The sequence below is a fragment of the Balearica regulorum genome, chromosome W (assembly GCF_011004875.1).
Source record: "Balearica regulorum gibbericeps isolate bBalReg1 chromosome W, bBalReg1.pri, whole genome shotgun sequence".
NCBI lineage: Eukaryota > Metazoa > Chordata > Aves > Gruiformes > Gruidae > Balearica > Balearica regulorum.
Window position 1 is genome coordinate 24,266,698 of NC_046219.1, and position 14,251 is coordinate 24,280,948.

Genomic DNA, 14,251 nt, shown 5'->3' on the forward strand with positions numbered 1-14,251 from the left:
AAAAATGCATTAGCTAGATCAATTGTGGCATACCATTTGGCTGCCTTTGACTCCAGTTCATATTGAAGTTCCAGCATATCCGGCACAGCAGCACTCATCGGCGGTGTGACTTCTTCATTCAGGCCACAACAGTTTACCATCAGCCTCCACTCTCCATTGGACTTCTGCACTGGCCATATGGGACTGTTAAAGGGTGAGTGGGTTCTGCTGATCACTCCCTGACCCTCCAGTTGACGAATTAGCTTGTGGATGGGAACCAGGGAGTCTCTGTTGGTGCGGTATTGCCACTGGTTCACAGTTGTGGTAGCAATCGGCACCTGTTGCTCTTCAACCCTCAGTAACCCTACAACAGAAGGGTCCTCCGAGAGACCGGGCAAACTAGACAATGGTTCAATTTCCTCCGCTTCCAAGGGAGCTGTGTTGGGTTTGCGTGGCAAGGTTTTGGTAGCGGGTGGGGGCATGGGCTATAGGGGTGGCTTCTGTGAGGCGCTTCTAGAAGCTTCCACAGTGTCTGATAGAGCCAATGCCAGCCAGCTCCCAAGATGGGCCCGCCCCTGGCCAAGGCCAAGCCAATCAGTGCCTCTGTGATAACATATTTCAGAAGGGGGGAAGTTTTTTTGCAGCTGGAGGGGGAAAGAGTGCGAAGATGTAACATCAAGGTCAGTGCAGGAGGAGCAGGGGGGAGGAGGAGGCGCTCCAGACACGGGAGCAGAGATCCCCCTGCAGCCCGTGGTGAAAACCATGGGGAAGCAGGCTGTTCCCCTGCAGCCCGTGGAGGAAGGATGAGGGGGTGTAGCGATTCCACCTGCAGCCCGTGGAGGACCCCACGCTGGAGCAGGTGGAGGCACCCGAGGGAGGCTGTGGCCCGTGGGAAGCCCGGGCTGAAGCAAGTCCCTGGCCAGACCGGTAGACCTGTGGAGAGGGGAGCCCACGCCAGGGCAGGTTTTGGTGGCAGGACTTGTGACCCCGTGGGAGACCCATGCTGCAACAGTTTTCTCCTGAAGGTCTGCACTCCATGGAAGAGACCACGCCGGAGCAGTTTGGGAAGGACTGTAGCCCGTGGGAGAGACTCCGTTTTGGAGCAGGGGAGCGATGAGAGGAGTCCTCCCCCCGAGGACAACGAAGCGGCAGAAACAACGTGCGCTGCACTGACCGCAACCCCCATCCCCCTCCCCCCATTCCCCCCCCCCGCCCCCCCGCCGCTGAGGGGGGAGGAGGTTTGAAGCAGGGAGTGAAGTTGAGCCCGGGAAGGTGGGAGGGGTGGGGGGAGGTGTTTTAAGGCTTGATGTTATTTGGTTTTTTTTTTCATTGCTCTATTCTGTTTAGTAATAAATTAGATGAATCCCTTTTTCTAAGTTCAGTTTGTTTTGCTCGTGATGATAATTAGTGAGCTCTCTCTGTCCTTATCTCAACCTGTGCCTTTTGTTAACTTCTCCTCCCCATCATGCTGGGGAAGGAGTGAGTGAGCGGCCGCGTGGCGCTCAGCTGCCGGCTGGGCCTAAACCACGTCAGGAGCTATTCCAAAAGCCCACCGGTAGCCTTTTGGGTCTTTGAAATACCCTTTCCGGAGGTAGTCTATGCCCAGGATGCACGGAGCCTCTGGCCCAGTCACAATGGGGTGCTTTTGCCACTCATTCCCAGTTAGACTTACTTCAGCCTCCAACAGAGTCAACTGTTGGGATCCCCCCGTCACACCAGAAATAGATATCAGTTCCACCCCTTCATAGCTCGATGGCATTAGCGTGCACTGTGCACCTGTGTCCACTAGGGCTTTGTACTCCTGTGGGTTCGATGTGCCAGGCCATCGGATCCACACAGTCCAATACACTCTATTGTCCCTTTCCTCCACCTGGCTGGAGGCAGGGCCCCTCTAATCCTGCTCGTCATAGTCACTACTCACCTCTTGCAAAAAGGACTTAGAAGTCCCTTCAAGAGGATCATAAGTGCGATCAGGCCTTTCACTTGGTCTGGGGGGCTGCCCGGTGGAAACTGGAGCAGCATTCTTTCTGGAAGAGTCCCTTTTTACGGCTGTCTTGCCTTGTAGCTCATGTATGCGTGCCCACAGGGTTGAAGTAGGCTTCCCATCCCATTTCCTCATGTCTTCTCCATAGATTGGGTCCAGTTATTAATCAATTCTGAAAGATATTGACCGAGGTACGGGCCTGACCCAAATGCTACATACACATACCAGCTCAGACTCATGACTGTCAATGATATCTTATCATAAGTCATTATCACACAATACAACAACATGAGAACAGGAACCCCTCTCCCAGAGGTGATAAACAGCGCCGCAGGGATTACATAGAGTAAACACGGCTCCTTGTGAAATTAACTCTATCCTTGCCAGAACCAGGACACTAGGGTACCAAAATTCCTGTAGAATCTCCCTTTGTTTTGATGGAAACATGCAGGACCATAAATGGAGGCAGTTAGATGTATCAGTTTCAGCAAGTTTTAATTCAACTCATAACATAACTATTGTTAAGTAAAACTGGTTTTGGCAGAGGGAGTTGACTGCTGTAATATGCCTCTTTTATATTTCACATTTGAGAAATATGAATTTTTATATTGGTTGGCTTATCCTGGTTGGCTGATGCTTTTTGGAAGAGCATTTATGCTGTCATGAATGGCTACGTACTTTTTAGGAAAGACAGGCTAGCAATGGGAGGGGGTGGAGTTGCTCTTTATGTGAGAGAGCAACTGGAATGTAATGAGCTCCACCTAGGGGTGAATAATAATGAGTCGAGAGCTTATGGGTAAGGATTAAGGGGCAGGCTAATATGGGTGACACTGTTGTGGGTGTTTACTACAGGCCACCTGACCAGGAAGAGGAAGTCGATGAGGCCTTCTACAGACAGCTGGAAGTAGCCTCATGATCACAGGCCCTGGTCCTCATGGGGGACTTCAACCACACTGATATTTGCTGGCAAGGTGTCGTGGTTTGGCCCCAGCCAGCAGCTGAGCAGCACTAGGCCGCTCGCTCACCCCCTCCCCCGCCCCAGTAGGATGGGGAGGAGAATGGGAAGAGAAAGGCATGGGTTGGTATAAGGACAGTTTACTGGGACAGCAAAGGGAGAGGGGAAAAAAAACCAAAACCAGTACTTAACAGAATATACAAAACTGGTGATACACAATGCAGTTTCTCACCCAACAACTGTAAAATTCAGACCGCACGCTCAGAATCGTCCCGAAGCCAGACCAACCCCGAACCACGCATCCTGGAGCCGCGCTATCCCTCCCCAACTAGCACCCCTTTTATGCTGAGCATGATGTCACATGGTATGGAATACCCCCTTTGACTAGTTTGGTTCACCTGTCCTGGCTGTGTCCCATCCCAGCTTCTGGTGAAAATTAACTCCATCCTAGACGAACCCAGGACAAAAGGCAACACAGCCAGGCACACACAGTCCAGGAGGTTCCTGCAGAGCATTAATGATAACTTTTTGACACAGGTGGCAGACGAGCCCACGAGGAGAGGAGTGCTGCTAGACCTTGTACTAACGAACAAAGAATGATTGGTTGAAGATGTGAAGGTTGGGGACAGTCTTGGCTGCAGTGACCATGAGATGGAGGAGTTCCGGATTCCACATAGAAGGAGCAGGGCAGAAAGTAGGGTTACAACCCTGGACTTCAGGAGAGCTAGCTTAGGCCTTTCCAAAGACCTGCTTGGGAGAATCCCATGGGTTAAGGTTCTAGAAGGTAAGGGGGCCCAAGAGAGCTGGTCAGTATTCAAGCACCACTTCCTCTGAGCTCAAGATCGGTGCATCCCGAAGAATAGGAAGACAAGCAAAAGAGGAAGGAGACCTGCATGGATGAACAAGGAGGTTCTGGGAAAACTCAAAGGGAAGAAAGAAGTTTACAGAATGTGTACAAAGGGACTGGCCACTTGGGAGGAATATAGGGATGTAGTCAGAGAATGTAGAGATGCAACAAGGAAGGCTAAGGCCCGCTTGGAATGAAAACTGGCAGGGGAAGTCAAGGACAACAAGAAGGGCTTCTTCAAGTACATCATCAGCAAAAGGAAGACTAGGGAAAATGTCGGCCTGCTGCTGAATGAGGTGGGTGCCTTAGTGATGGAGGATACAGAGAAGGCAGAGTTACTGAATGCCTTCTTTGCTTCAGTCTTTACTGCCAAGGCCAGCCCTCAGGAAACCCAGACCCTGGAGGTAGGAGAGAAAGACTGGAGAAAGGAAGACCTTCCCTTGGTCGAGGAGGATCAGGTTAGAGAACATCTAGGCAAACTCGACACTCAGAAATCCATGGGCCCTGATGGGATGCACCCATGAGTGCTCAGGGAGCTGGCAGATGTTATTGCTAAGCCACTCTCCATCATCTTTGAAAGGTCATGGAGAACAGGAGAGGTGCCTGAGGACTGGAGGAAAGCCAATGTCACTCTGGTCTTCAAAAAGGGCAAGAAGGAGGACCCAGGAAACTACAGGCCAGCCAGCCTCACCTCCATCCCTGGAAAGATGATGGAACAGCTCATTCTGGGGGTTATCAATAAGCATGTGGAGGAGAAGGTGGTTATCAGGAGTGGTCAACATGGATTCACCAGGAGGAAATCATGCCTGACCCATCTGATAGCCTTCTATGATGGCATGACCAGCTGGGTGGATGAAGGGAGAGCAGTGGATGTTGTCTACCTTGACTTCAGCAAGGCTTTTGACACCGTCTCTCATAACATCCTTGTTAGCAAGCTTAGGAAGTGTGGGTTGGATGAGTGGACAGTGAGGTGGGTAGAGAACTGGCTGAATGGCAGAGTCCAGAGGGTTGTGATAAGCGGCGCAGAGTCTAGTTGGAGGTCTGTAGCTAGCGGTGTGCCCCTGGGGTCAGTGCTTGGTCTGGTCTTCTTCAACATATTCATCAATGACCTGGACAAGGGAACAGAGTGTACCCTCAGCAAATTTGCTGACGATACTAAACTGGGAGGAGTGGCTGACACACCAGAAGGCTGTGCTGCCATTCAGTGAGATCTTGACACACTAGAGAGCTGGGCAGAGAGGAACCTCATGAAGTTCAGCAAGGGCAAGTGTAGGGTCCTGCACCTAGGGAGGAATAAGCCCATACACCAGTACAGCTTAGGGGTTGTCCTGCTGGGAAGCAGCTCTGCAGAGAAGGACCTGGGAGTCCTGGTGGACAAGAAGTTATCCATGAGCCAGCAATGTTCCCAAGAAGGCCAATGGTATCCTGGGGTGCATTAAGAAGAGTATGGCCAGCAGGTCGAGGGAGGTTATCCTCCCCCTCTACTCTGCCCTGGTGAGATCACATCTGGAGTATTGTGTCTGGTTCTGGGCTCCCCAGTTCAAGAAAGACAGGGACCTACTGGAGAGAGTCCAGCAAAGGGCTACCAGGATGATTAGGGGACTGGAGCATCTCTCATATGAGGAAAGGCTGAGAGAGCTGGGTCTGTTTAGCCTGGAGAAGAGAAGACTGAGAGGGGATCTTCTCAATGCTTATAAATATCTAAAGGGTGGATGTCCAGAGGAAGGGGCCAGACTCTTCTCACTGGTGCCCAGTGACAGGACAAGGGGCAATGGGCACAAACTGGAACACAGGAAGTTCCATCTGCATATGAGGAAAAACGTCTTCACTTTGAGGGTGACCGAGCACTGGAACAGGCTGCCCAGAGAGGTTGTGGAGTCTCCTTCTCTGGAGATATTCCAAACCTGCCTGGACGCAATTCTGTGCAACCTGCTCTAGGTGATCCTGCTTTAACAGGGCGGTTGGACTAGATGATCTCCAGAGGTCCCTTCCAAAGTCTACTAATCGGTGAATCCGCGAATCTGTAATTTTTATCCAAAATGGAGCTTCTCTCTCTGAGAACTTCCCATGCCAGACATACTTTTCCTTTCCTAAACAGGTTGAATTCCGCACAAACATTCTATGAGGTCTTGGACTCTCACTGCAGATGCCTGGATGACTCCAGACTCTGTGACGTGGATCATCTCAGAAATGAGACTCTGTCTGTTATCTTATTGGTCCCTCCTTGGGCCCACTTTTGGGGTTGGTTTGGTTTGTCCTCCTCCACCTTTGAGATCATTTGGCGCCTTCTGAAATCAAATTCACTTGATATCAGTATTATATATTCATATAAATAATCTATCATAAGTATATCTGCTGTTATATTGTTGAGAAGTTGCTTCACTAATGATAAGTTTGTAGTAACTTGTAATAGTATATTCTTGGTTGTTGCTGTTATTGATTGCTGCTGTATGATTGGTTGCTATTATTGATTGTTACCATACTAATGATTGATACTATATTATTGATTGCTGATAGTAATTTGTAATAGCTTGATTATATACATTCACTTAATTAATCATAGGTAAACTTGCTAGTGGTGATTTGTGCGGTATTTGTGACAATCTGTAATAAAATAGTGACATTTAGAGGATAAAAGTCTCTGTGTCCTTGTGTATTACGGAATCCTATGAACTGATGGTTGCAATCTCTACATATCTGCAGGCCGGGTAGCCCTTTAGGTCATGACATGCTCCTAGGTAAACTAGCGCAACACAAGCATATTTCTTCTTTGGGCGACCGAGGAAGCTTTTGTATACAAAGGAGATGTCATCAGGAGGTCCAGCCTGCTCAAATTAGTTCATGGCATCCTTCAGACTTGTGCCCCTTCTAGCCTGAGAACACCTAAATGCTGGAATGTTTTACGAAAGACATGGCTGCAGTGAATGCCCAGTCTTCTGCCATGGTTCATACAGCAAACCGGGATCTCTTGGAACAACTAAAAGTGACAGAGGAGGACCAAGAAGCACCATACACATGACCTAAGAAGATACCCAAAGCAAGCCCAGTGGCTCATCCTGTAAAATTTACTGTTGAAAATAAATATTCATAAAATCCTTAAACTTTGTTGCCTGTAGTGTCTATTTAAAAAAAAAAAACATATTGGGAGGTTTAACCACCCAACCATATCGGATGGTTAAAGAATATACACACAAACACAAAGCCCTGCAATTGGGTTGTAAGTTCTATTTACAGAACACATTTATGAAAATCATTACAAGAGATGCAGGCCTGGGTCTCCTGAAACATTTTTTCAGTAGCTCTGGTGACAGGGAAAGCTCCATACTCATATTTTACAAAAGGCATAACCATCTGGTCATTTTGTACTAGATGATAGTTAGAATACAGTTTTAAAAACTCTTCAAAAGGTAGTCCGTTGTTACAGTGGTGTAGGAAAAAGACACAATGGTATCCACAGGCTGTGGAGAGGGGATGCCACAGTTGCTTCCTGTGGCAAGCAATATCCATAGTGTTGTGTTTTAAAAAGGACATGATGCTTTCAGGAAAGAGAGTGCTTTTTTGAGGGGGGTATAGCCATACAGTCAAAAAACTGTGAGGTTCTGATTGGCCAGGAAAATTCTAGCCAGTGCTCTCAAGGTCGGTTATGTAGATCCATATTCACAACCACACTCGCTGATCTTGGAGAAACATGGGCCCTATGGAGCCAGTCGCTCAGGTACACGCCTAGAAATATTTTTATGGCATTGAGATCTGCTGAAAAAAAAACAGGAAAGCTGTTTGGTGTCCATCCTCACATAGAGTCAAAGAGCAGATGTCTCCAGTGGATTATTTCAAGATGTTGTCCAATACAAATACATCATACACAATCATATTAACAGTGGTGGTCAAGGCCTCTGTAAAGTGTACTTCTACTCTCAGGTTTTCTCTTTTAATCAGGCACTAGTTATCTGCACATTCTTGAGTGACGAGAGGTGTTCCTCAGGGGTTGGTACTGGGACCTGTGCTGTTTAATATCTAGTTCCATTCTATGATTCTAGTTCCAGCCAGCTGCAAGATGGACCCATTGCTTGCCAAAGCTGAGCTAGTCATAGAATCATAGAACGGTTTGGGTTGGAAGGGACCTCAAAGATCATTCTAGTTCCAACCCACCCTGCCATGGGCAGGGACACCCTCCACTAGACCACATTGCCCAAAGCCCCATCCAACCTGGCCTTGAACACTTCCAGGGAGGGGGCCTCCACAACCTCTCTGGGCAACCTGTTCCAGTGCATCGCCACCCTCACAGTAAAGAATTTCTTTCTAACATCTAATCTAAATCGACCCTCTTTTAGCTTAAACCCATTATCCTTTGTCCTCTCACTACATTCCCTGATAAACAGTCCCTCTCCAGATATCCTGGAGGCCCCCTTCAGGTACTGGAAGGCCACAATTAGATCTCCTCGGAGCCGCCTTTTCTCCAGGCTGAACAATCCCAACTCTCTCAGCCTGTCCTCATAGGAGAGGTGCTCCAGCCCTCCGATCAGCTTTGTGGCCCTCCTCTGGACTCTCTCCAACAGCTCCATGTCCTTCTTGTACTGGGGCCCCCAGAGCTGGATGCAGTACTCCAGGTGGGGTCTCACCAGAGTAGAGGGGCAGGATCACCTCCCTCGACCTGCTGGTCACACCTCTCTTGATGCAGCCCAGGACATGGTTGGCTTTCTGGGCTGCAAGCGCACACTGACAGCTCATGTTGAGCTTCTCATCAATCAATACCCCCAAGTCCTTCTCCTCGGGGCTGCTCTCAATCCATTCCTCGCCCAGCCTATAGTCGTGCTTGGGATTGCGCCGACCCACGTGCAGGACCTTGCACTTGGCCTTGTTGAACTTTAGGCGGTTCGCACGGGCCCACCTCTCCAGCCTGTCAAGGTCCCTCTGGAGGGCATCCCTTCCCTCCAGCGTGTCGACCACACCACACAGCGTGGTGTCATCGGCAAACTTGCTGAGGGTGCACTTGATCCCACTGTCCATGTCGCCGACAAAGATGTTGAACAGTGCCAGTCCCAGTACCGACCCCTGAGGAATGCCACTCGTCACCGATCTCCACTTGGACATTGAGCCGTCGACTGCAACTCTTTGAGTGCGACCATCCAGCCAATTCCTTATCCACCGAGTGGTCCATCCATCAAATCCATGTCTCCCCAATTTAGAGACAAGGATGTCGTGTGGGACAGCGTCAAATACCTTGCACAAGTCCAGGTAGATGACGTCTGTCCTTGTGCTTCTTTATAGGAATGTTTCAAGAAATTCTACTGTATTCAGAGCAATGTCAGAAGGCAGCCAACTACTGGTAGAAGCAGCAAGCCATTCTCCTATCACAGACCTTCTCCATCATTCCTACTGATATCTGCTTAACTGCAGTTTTCTGACATTAATTCATTTCTACATGCAGCTATGCAAGCATGTATGTATAGTGATGTACAGCACCACCCTAGACAAACACCATAACAAGCCAAGACATGTTCACAGAAAATGTCTACTAATATACATTATTTGCTATTTTCTGTGCAATAGGTACATATACACTCTCACTTATGTCAGCTAAAAATCTACATAAAATTGCATATAAATAATAACTAGGCAAGAAAAAGACCTGAGAATATTTTCCTACATAGCTGTAGGACACTTGAAACATCAGTACTTTAACTGTTCAGAAGCACCTCTCCCCCACAGTATCTTAATATGCAAAAAGAAACCTGCCAAGCTTCATATTCTGTAAAGTCTTTACTGCCAAGGCCAGCCCTCAGGAAACCCAGACCCTGGAGGTAGGAGAGAAAGACTGGAGAAAGGAAGACCTTCCCTTGGTCGAGGAGGATCAGGTTAGAGAACATCTAGGCAAACTCGACACTCAGAAATCCATGGGCCCTGATGGGATGCACCCATGAGTGCTCAGGGAGCTGGCAGATGTTATTGCTAAGCCACTCTCCATCATCTTTGAAAGGTCATGGAGAACAGGAGGGGTGCCTGAGGACTGGAGGAAAGCCAATGTCACTCTGGTCTTCAAAAAGGGCAAGAAGGAGGACCCAGGAAACTACAGGCCAGCCAGCCTCACCTCCATCCCTGGAAAGATGATGGAACAGCTCATTCTGGGGGTCATCAATAAGCATGTGGAGGAGAAGTCGTCATTGGTCACAGCCAACACAGGTTTTTGAGAGGAAGGGCCTGCTTAACAAACTTAGTTTCCTTTTATGACAAGGTCACCCATCTAGTTGACCAAGGGAAGCCAGCTGATGTAATTTTTTTAGATTTCAGTAAATCTTTTGATACTGTCTCTCACAGTATCTTTCTGGACAAAATGGCCAGCATACAGCTTGACAAAAACATAGTGCGATGGGTGAGCAACTGGCTGACGGGTCGGGCCCAAAGAGTTATGGTAAACGGGGTTACATCAGGCTGGCGGACAGTCATTAGTGGGGTTCCCCAGGGCTCCATTTTAGGGCCAGTTCTTTTCAATGTTTTCATAAATGACTTGGATGTAGGACTAGAAGGTGTTGTGAGCAAGTTTGCGGATGACACCAAATTGGGAGGAGCTGTCGATTCCGTCGACGGTGGAGAGGCCTTGCAGAGAGATCTGGACAGATTGGAGAACTGCGTGATCACCAACTGCATGAGGTTTAGCAAGGGCAAGTGCCGGATTCTGCAACTGGGAAGAGGCAACCGTGGCTATACATACAGATTGGGCGATGAGATGCTGGAGACCAGCCATGCTGAAAGAAGAAGGCTATCAGGAGTGGTCAACATGGATTCACCAGGAGGAAATCATGCCTGACCCATCTGATAGCCTTCTATGATGGCATGACCAGCTGGGTGGATGAAGGGAGAACAGTGGATGTTGTCTACCTTGACTTCAGCAAGGCTTTTGACACCATCTCTCATAACATCCTCGTTAGCAAGCTTAGGAAGTGTGGGTTGGATGAGTGGACAGTGAGGTGGGTAGAGAACTGGCTGAATGGCAGAGTCCAGAGGGTTGTGATAAGCAGCGCAGAGTCTAGTTGGAGGTCTGTAGCTAGCGGTGTGCCCCTGGGGTCAGTGCTTGGTCTGGTCTTCTTCAACATATTCATCAATGACCTGGACAAGGGAACAGAGTGTACCCTCAGCAAATTTGCTGACGATACTAAACTGGGAGGAGTGGCTGACACACCAGAAGGCTGTGCTGCCATTCAGTGAGATCTTGACACACTAGAGAGCTGGGCAGAGAGGAACCATATGAAATTCAACAAAGGCAAGTGTAGGGTCCTGCACCTAGGGAGGAATAAGCCCATGCACCAATACAGCTTAGGGGTTGACCTGCTGGGAAGCAGCTCTGCAGGGAAGGACCTGGGAGTCCTGGTGGACAACAAGCTCTCCATGAGCCAGCAATGTGCCCTTGCGGCTAAGAAGGCCAATGATATCCTGGGGTGCATTAAGAAGAGTATGGCCAGCAGGTCGAGGGAGGTCATCCTCCCCCTCTACTCCGCCCTGGTGAGGCCACATCTGGAGTATTGTGTCTGGTTCTGGGCTCCCCAGTTCAAGAAATACAGGGACCTACTGGAGAGAGTCCAGAGGAGGACTGCAATGATGATTAGGGGACTTTCCTCATCTCTCGTATGAGGAAAGGCTGAAAGACCTGGGTCTCTTTAGCCTGGAGAAGAAAAGACTGAGATCCACTATCTTATTAATGCTTATAAATATCTAAAGGGTGGATGTCCAGAGGAAGGGGCCAGACTCTTCTCACTGGTCCCCAGTGACAGGACAAGGGGCAATGGGCACAAACTGGAACACAGGAAGCTCCATCTCAATATGAGGAAAAAACATCTTCACTTTGAGAATGACCGAGCACTGGAACAGGCTGCCCAGAGAGGTTGTGGAGTCTCCTTCTCTGGAGATATTCCAAACCTGCCTGGACGCAATTCTGTGCAACCTGCTCTAGGTGATCCTGCTTTAACAGGGCGGTTGGACTAGATGATCTCCAGAGGTCCCTTCCAACCCCTACCATTCTGTAATTCTGTGATTAACAACTACTTTCCCCGCCCTGTTTAGCAATGGGCCCATGTCTTCCCTGTGCTTTTGCTTACTGCTCACCTATCTGAAAAACCATTTCCTATTGTTCTTGGCATCTCTGGCCAATTTCAGTTCTAGGTGAGCCTTAGCCTTCCTGACTGCATCTCTCTATGCCCTAGCAAGGTTCTTGTAGTCCTTGATGGCTATTTGGCTGCCTTTCCAAAGCCATTATGCTTCTTTTTTGCTTTTATGGATGCCCATAAGGTCATTGTTAAGCCAGGGTGGTCTCTTGTTCTGCCTTCTTCCTTTCCCTTTGTAGGTGATGGACTGTTCTTCTGCTTCCAGGAGGCTGTTCTTGAATAACTCCCAGCAATCACAAGCTCCTTTGCCCTCCATGGATGCTTCCCATGTGTCCTGGTTTCAGCTGAGAGGGTTAATTTTCTTCATAGTAACTAGTATGGGGCTATGTTTTGGATTTGTGCTGGAAACAGTGTTGATAATATAGAAAATGTTTTTGTTATATAGACATATTGTTGTTGAGCAGTGCTTACACAGGGTCAAGGCCTTTTCTGCTTCTCACACCGCCCTGCCAGTGGGATGGCTAGGGGTGCATAAGAAGTTGGGAGAGGACACAGCCAGGACAGCTGACCCCAACTGACCAAAGGGGGTATTCCATGCCATGTGACATCATGCTCAGTATAAAAGGAGGGCTGGTCGGGGAGGGGCAACACAGCTCCACGATGCGCAGCTTGGGGACGGTCCAGCTTCTGGATGGGTCTGAGCGTGCGGTCTGAGTTGTATGGTCATTGGGTGAGAAACTGCATTGTGTATCACCAGTTTTGTATATTGTGTTAAGTACTGGTTTTGGTTTTTTTTCCCCTCTCCCTTTGCTGTCCCAGTAAACTGTCCTTATCGCAACCCATGAGGTTTTGCCTTTTCCTTCCCATTCTCCTCCCCATCACACCGGGGGAGCGGGGGGGGGAGTGAACGAGCGGCTGTGTGGTGCTCAGCTGCCGGCTGGGGCTAAACCACATCACCATGTGCCATGACCCAATCTGGATAACCCAGGGACCCGTAGCAGTTTCATAATTCCCTTGGGCTAAATTGAGGTGAAACTATACCAAACGATCGATTACACTTGTTATTAATGGCAGAAGCAACCTGAACTTTGAAAGCATAATGGTATGCGGTGTGGCCTCTTATTGAAACATTTAGAAGAAGAAAATGAAAGAAAGGAAAAGGGAAAAGGAAGATGGATAGATAGATAGATAGACAGATAAAAATATCACTACCCTTGGATCCCACGATGATGATGACGGATGTGGAAATCCTCCGGTGATAGGCACGCACAACAGACTCCTTGGGCTTTTGTCTTATATGGTCCTCTGAATCGCACCAGTCACACCCCTTGAGGACTTATATGGTTCTTTTAACAATCCATTTGTTCTTTCCACTATCCCATTAGCTTGAGGAGAGTAGGGAGTGTGAAGTACCCATTGTATCCCCTCCCCATTCCTGAACCACCCTGGCAGTAAAGTGACTACTGTTATCTGATTGGATTGATTGGAGTTTTGGTAACTAACTAAGCCATAGTTTCAACTCTTTCACCATGTTGTCTCCAGTTGCTCATGCAAGGGCTTCAGCCTGGGTAAGCCCCACTGCTACTTCCACCTCGACGAGAACATACTGCTTCCCGTCTGATTTCTTAAAAGGCCCTATATAGTCGACTTGCCAAGTCTCCCAGAGGCCCTTTCCATTCCGTAAGTGGAGAAGGGGTTCTTGCAAGGGATGCCTTTCTAACCAGATACGGCACTGACTACAAGCAGAAATGATAGTGTTGCACAATTCCTGAGTAACAGGCCAACCCCTGCTACTGGCTTCTGTGAAAAGATCTTTAACTCCTGAATGACCGCGTTTTACGTGTAACCACTCTAACAGATACTCCCACTTTTCTTCGTCAGCTTCTGCTGCCAATGTAGCTAAGCGGGTTAGCGAATCTACCTCATTATTCCAAATGTGGGCTGGGTGATTCCCCTTTTGGTGTTGTCCTGGTTTCAGCTGAGAGGATTGATTTTTCTTCATAGTAGCTAGTGTGGGGATACGTTTTGGGTTTGTGCTGGAGACAGCATTGATAATATAGAGATGTTTTTGTTCTATGGACTTATTGTTGAGCAGTGTTTACACGAGGCCAAGGCCTTTTCTGCTTCTTGCACTGCCCTGCCAGCGGGATGGCTGGGGGTGGACAAGAAGTTGGGAGGAGACACAGACAGGACAGGTGACCCAAACTGACCAAAGGGGTATTCCATACTATATGACGTCATGCTCAGTTTATAAGGAGCTTGGGGGAAGAAAGGGGGGGGGTGGCGGCGTTCGGAGCAATGGCGTTTGTCTTCCCAAGTAACCATTACGCGTGACAGAGCCCTGCTTTCCTGGAGATGGCTGAACACCTGCCTGCCCATGGGAAGTGGTG

At 48.7% G+C, this 14,251-nt stretch overlaps 1 long non-coding RNA gene across 1 annotated transcript in view; it reads left to right on the forward strand.

The window, feature by feature from the left end:
- The first annotated feature begins 734 nt into the window (after window positions 1–734).
- Window positions 735–14,251, forward strand: part of LOC142599257 (uncharacterized) — a 78,800-nt gene continuing 65,283 nt past the window's right edge. The window contains exon 1 of the long non-coding RNA XR_012832887.1: window positions 735–890. This is a non-coding gene — a long non-coding RNA (uncharacterized LOC142599257). The remainder of the gene's footprint in view (window positions 891–14,251) is intronic.